This window comes from Triticum urartu, chromosome 7 (genome assembly GCF_003073215.2).
Source record: "Triticum urartu cultivar G1812 chromosome 7, Tu2.1, whole genome shotgun sequence".
In the NCBI taxonomy this organism is placed as follows: Eukaryota; Viridiplantae; Streptophyta; class Magnoliopsida; order Poales; family Poaceae; genus Triticum; species Triticum urartu.
Window position 1 is genome coordinate 452,413,155 of NC_053028.1, and position 6,455 is coordinate 452,419,609.

Consider the following 6,455-nt stretch of genomic DNA (forward strand, 5'->3'; position numbering starts at 1 on the left):
CTTTAGAGTTAACCATATGAATGAGTAATCCGCATGTGGGGATATGAAATTTGGGGTTCTAACACGTCTCCCAAACATGCCACTCTGGAAATTATTTCACCCTTTTTAACGGTAAGGCGCTGATGACCCACAAGTATAGGGGATCTATTGTAGTCCTTTCGATAAGTAAGAGTGTCGAACCCAACGAGGAGCAAAAGGAAATGATAAGCGGTTTCCAGCAAGGTATTCTCTGCAAGTACTGAATAAGTGGTAACAGATAGTTTTGTGATAGGATAATTTGTAACGAGCAACAAGTAACAGAAGTAAATAAAGTGCAGCAAGGTGGCCCGATCCTTTTTGTAGCAAAGGACAAGCCTGGACAAACTCCTATATAGAGAAAAGCGCTCCCGAGGACACATGGGAATATCATCAAGCTAGTTTTCATCACGTTCGTATCATTCACGTTCGGTACTTTGATAATTTGGTATGTGGGTGGACCGGTGCTTGGGTACTGTCCTTACTTGGACAAGCATCCCACTCATGATTAACCTCTATTGCAAGCATCTGCAACTACAACAAAAGTATTAAGGCAAACCTAACCATAGCATGAAACATATGGATCCAAATCAGCCCCTTATGAAACAACGCATAAACTAGGGTTTAAACTTCTGTCACTCTAGCAACCCATCATCTACTTATTACTTCCCAATGCGTTCCTCTAGGCCCAAATAATGGTGAAGTGTCATGTAGTCGACGTTCACATGATACCACTAGAGGGATGACAACATACATATCATCAAAATATTGAACGAATACCAAATTCACATGACTACTAATAACAAGACTTCTCCCATGTCCTCGGGAACAAACGTAACTACTCACAGAGCATATTCATGTTCATAATCAGAGAGGTATTAATATGCATATAGGATCTGAACATATGATCTTCCACCAAATAAACCAACTAGCATCAACTACATGGAGTAATTAACACTACTAGCAACCTACTAGCACCAATCCCGGACTTGAAGATAAGAATTGGATACAAGAGATGAACTAGGGTTTTGAGAGGAGATGGTGCTGATGAAGATGTTGATGGAGATTGCCCTCTCCCGATGAGAGGAGCGTTGGTGATGACAATGGCAATGATTTCACCCTCTCGAAGGGAAGTTTCCCCGGCAGAACAGCTCTGCCAGAGCCCTAGATTGGTTCCGCCTCGTGGCGACGGAGTTTCGTCCGAGAAGATGGCTTCTTATTTTTTTCTCATCGAAAGACTTCATATAGCAGAAGATGGCCACCGGAGGGCCACCAGGGGGCCCATGAGGTAGGGGACGCGCCCCCACCCTCGTCGGCAGGGTGTGGCCCCCCTGGTGAACTTCTTCCGCTGAGTATTTTTATATATTCTGAAAACGTCTTCCGTGAAGTTTCAGGACTTTTGGAGCTGTGCAGAATAGGCCTCTAATATTTGCTCATTTTCCAGCCCAGAATCCCAGCTGTCGGCATTCTCCCTCTTTATATAAACCTTGTAAAATAAGAGAGAATAGGCATAAGTATTGTGACATAATGTGTAATAATAGCCCATAATGCAATAAATATCGATATAAAAGCATGATGCAAAATGGACATATCAACTCCCCCAAGCTTAGACCTCGCTTGTCCTCAAGCGAAAGCCGAAATCGAAAAATATGTCCACATGTTTAGAGATAGAGGTGTCGATAAAAAATAAAAATACGGACATGAGGGCATCATGATCATTCTTAGAACAACAACTTATATAATTCTTTTCATATGATTGCTTATGCTAGAGTAATAATCCAATCACAATTTCAAGTATGAATTGTAAACTTCATTGAAAACTAACAAACTATAATCTCAGTCATTGGAGCAATTGCAATTTATCATAACATAGGAAAGAGTCAATGTATAAGAGCTTTTCAGCAAGTCCACATACTCAACTATCATATAGTCTTTCACAATTGCTGACACTCACGCAATACTTATGGGTATGGAATTTTAATTGGACACAGAGAAAGATAGGGGCTTATAGTTTTGCCTCCCAACGTTTTACCTCAAGGGTAATGTCAACAATAATAGTTCATGAAAACTCACATCTAATTAGACATATATACCAGGATCTTTCCAACATACTGTGCTTGCCAAAGGATAAAATGTAAAAAGGAAGGGTGAATATCACCATGACTCTTATGCAAGGTGGGAGATAAAATTAAAAGGTAGGCCCTTCGCAGAGGGAAACAGAGGTTGTCATGCGCTTTTGTAGTTGGATGCACAAAATCTTAATGCGAAAGAACGTCACTTTATATTGCCACTTGTGATATGGACCTTTATTATGCAGTCTGTCGCTTTTATTTTTTCCATATCACACAATCGTATAAAGCTTATTTTCTCCCACACTAATAAGTCATACATATTTAGAGAGCAATTTTTATTACTTGCACCGATGACAACTTACTTGGAGGATCTTACTCAATCCATAGGTAGGTATGGTGGACTCTCATGGCACAACTGGTTTAAGGGTATTTGGAAGCACAAGTAGTATCTCTACTTGGTGCGATGAATTTGGCTAGCATGAGGGGGAAAGGCAAGCTCAACCATGTTGGATGATCCATGACAATATAATTTATCTCAGATGTAAGAAAACATAACCCATTACGTTGTCTTCCTTGTCCAACGTCAACTCTTTAGCATGTCATATTTTAATGAGTGCTCACAATCATAAAAGATGTCCAAGATAGTATATTTATATGTGAAGACCTCTCTTTCTTTATTACTTCCTATTAATTGCAACGATGACCAAAACTATGCTTATCAACTCTCAACAACTTTTATTCATCATACTTTTTCTATGTGAGCTCATTACTCTCCATAAGATTCACATGATCTCTTTATTTCTTTTTATTTCTTTCTCTTTTATTTTATTCCCTTAGGATCATGGCAAAATAATCAAGCCCTTGACTCAACACTAATCTTTATTATATAGCTCACGGACTCGATTACATAGAGGAATTATAAAGCAAAACTCAAAACTAGATCAAGATATTACCAAAAGGATCGAATTAAGAAAAACGGTAAAGATAAAAGTGATGGTGATACGATACCGGGGCACTCCCCCAAGCTTGGCAGTTGCCAAGGGGAGTGCCCATACCCATGTGATTATGTCTCTCTTTTCAGGGGTGGTGATGTGATATTCTTGGCGATTATGCCCCTCGGGATACGATTCTCCTCCTTGAGCTTATTGACTTGCTCCTTGAGGTCCATTATTTCCTTTCGAAGTTTTCATGTAACAGCCAAAGCTCCCTGCACCCAAGGGTGCTGCATAGCTGCGGGAGAACCAGTAACACTCTTTTTCATATCCTCATAAGAAAGAAATCTAACATTGGAAGGGATAACCGAGTTTGGAATAGCCGAGCTCTGCAGTTCTCCCATTGGGAATCCAGCTCGGAAGCGGGAAGTGACTTCTTGATCCTCTCCCATGGCATCTATCCTCTTCAAATCGTCTTCCATCTCTTCCTCCGTGGCTGGCCCAAAGAGGTCAAGATTTTTGTTTGTCATTGATCTCGGTGCCGGATGAGACATCCGGCTCTGCCCGACTGACTCTTGCAAAGACATCTTGCTCTAATTTGCAGCAGCAACAGCTCGAAACACAAACAGAGGATAATTGCGTGATACGGGAGTCAAAACCCCTGGGAGATTATATAATGAATTTTTGCCGACCAAAATACGTGTCGTGTACGAAAACGGAGTCCGGAGAGCACACGAGGTGCCCACGAGGTAGGGGCGCGCCCAGGGGGTAGGGCGCGCCCTCCACCCTCGTGGAGCCCTCGTGTCCTTCCCGGACTGCTTCTTATTTTTCTATTTTTCTAAATATTCTAAAACGGAGAAATATTGCCTTAAAAACTGTTTTGGAGTCGGTTTACTTACCGTACCACATACATATTCCTTTTCGAAGTCTAAAACGTTTTGGAAAGTGTCCCTTATGTATTCCTCCGGGGTTATGGTTTCAATAACATTGGTTTCAACATTTATGGGATTACCTGAGATATAATGTTTGATTCTTTGACCGTTCACCACCTTCGGATCTGTGCCTTCGAAGTTGTTGATTTTTATGGCACCGGAACGATAGACCTCCTCAATAACGTAAGGACCTTCCCATTTAGAGAGAAATTTTCCTGCAAAAAATCTTAAACGAGAGTTGTATAGCAATACATAATCACCTACATTAAACTCACAATTTGTATCCTTTTATCATTCCATCTTTTAACTTTTTATTTAAACAACTTGGCATTTTCGTAGGCTTGGGTTCTCCATTCATCGAGTGAGCTAATATCAAATAACCTCTTCTCACCGGCAAGTTTAAAATCATAGTTGAGCTCTTTAATAGCCCAATATGCCTTGTGTTCTAGTTCGAGAGGTAAGTGACATGCTTTTTCATAAACCATTTTATACGGAGACATACCCATAGGATTTTTATATGCAGTTCTATAGGCCCATAATGCATCATCAAGTTTCTTGTACCAATTCTTTCTAGACCTATTAACAGTCTTTTGCAAAATTTATTTGAGTTCTCTATTACTCAATTCTACTTGACCACTAGACTGTGGGTGATAAGGAGATGCATATGATTAACATCATATTTAGCAAGCATTTTACGGAAAGCACCATGAATAAAATGTGAACCACCATCAGTCATTAAATATCTAGGGACTCCAAATCTTGGAAAAAATAACTTCTTTAAGCATTTTAATAGAAGTGTTATGATCAGCACTACTAGTTGGAATAGCTTCTACCCACTTAGTAACGTAATCAACAGCAACTAAAATATGTATATATCCATTAGAGGAAGGAAAAGGTCCCATATAGTCAAAGCCCCAAACATCAAATGGTTCAATAACGAGTAAATAGTTCATAGGCATTTCTTGATGTCTACTAATATTACCAATTCTTTGACATTCATCACAAGATAAGATAAACTTACGGGCATCCTTGAAGAGAGTAGGCCAATAAAAACCAAATTGCAATACCTTATGTGCAGTTCTATCTCCAGCATGGTGTCCTCCATAAGCTTCGGAGTGACACTTGCGTAGGATCTGTTCCTGTTCATGCTCAGGTACACAACGTCTAATAACACCATCTACTCCTTCTTTATAAAGATGGGGGTCATCCCAAAAGTAATGCCTCAAATCATAGAAGAACTTTTTCTTTTGCTGGTATGTGAAACTAGGTGGTATAAACTTAGCAACAATGTAATTAGCATAATCAGCATACCATAGAACAGTATGAGAAGAATTTATGACATTTAATTGCTCATCAGGAAAGCTATCGTCAATAGGTAGTGGGTCATCAAGCACATTTTCTAACCTAGACAAGTTGTCTGCAACGGGGTTCTCAGCTCCCTTTCTATCAACAACATGTAAGTCAAATTCTTGTAGCAAGAGAACCTATCTAATAAGACTAGGTTTAGCATCTTTCTTTTCCATGAGATATTTAATAGCAGCATGATCAGTGTGAATAGTTACTTTAGAATCAACAATATAAGGTCTGAACTTATCACAAGCAAATACAATTGCTAAGAATTCTTTTTCAGTAGTAGCATAATTTCTTTGAGAATTGTCTAGGGTTTTACTAGCATATTGAATAACATTTAATTTCTTATCAACTCTTTGTCCTAGAACAGCACCTATAGCATAATCACTAGCATCACTCATAATTTCAAAGGGTAAATTCCAATCAGGTGGCTGAACAATAGGTGCAGAGATCAATGCTTTCTTAAGTATTTCAAATGCTTCTACACAATCATCATCAAAGACAAATGGTATATCTTTTTATAATAAATTAGTCAGAGGCCGAGAAATTTTTGAGAAGTCCTTAGTGAACCTCCTATAAAATCCGGCATGACCAAGGAAACTTCTTATACCTTTGATGTCCTTGGGACATGGCATCTTCTCAATAGCATCAACCTTGGCTTTATCAACCTCAATACCTCTTTCAGAAACTTTGTGCCCCAAGACAATACCTTCATTCACCATAAAGTGGCACTTTTCCCAATTCAAGACAAGATTAGTTTCTTCACATCTCTGCAAAAATCAATCAAGGTTGCTCAAACAGTCATCAAAAGAAGATCCATAGACGGAGAAATCGTCCATGAAAACCTCACAAATCTTTTCACAAAAGTCAGAGAATATAGCCATCATGCATCTTTGAAAGGTAGCAGGTGCATTACATAAACTAAAAGTCATACTTCTATAAGCAAAGGTACCAAAAGGGCAAGTAAAAGTAGTTTTTGATTGATCTTTGGCTGACACAGGTATTTGAGAGAAACCAGAGTAACCATCTAGAAAGCAAAAATATGTATGTTTGGATAATCTTTCTAGCATTTGATCGATAAAAGGTAAGGTGTAATGGTCCTTTTTAGTAGCCTTATTTAATTTGCGGAAATCAATTACCATGCTATAACCTGT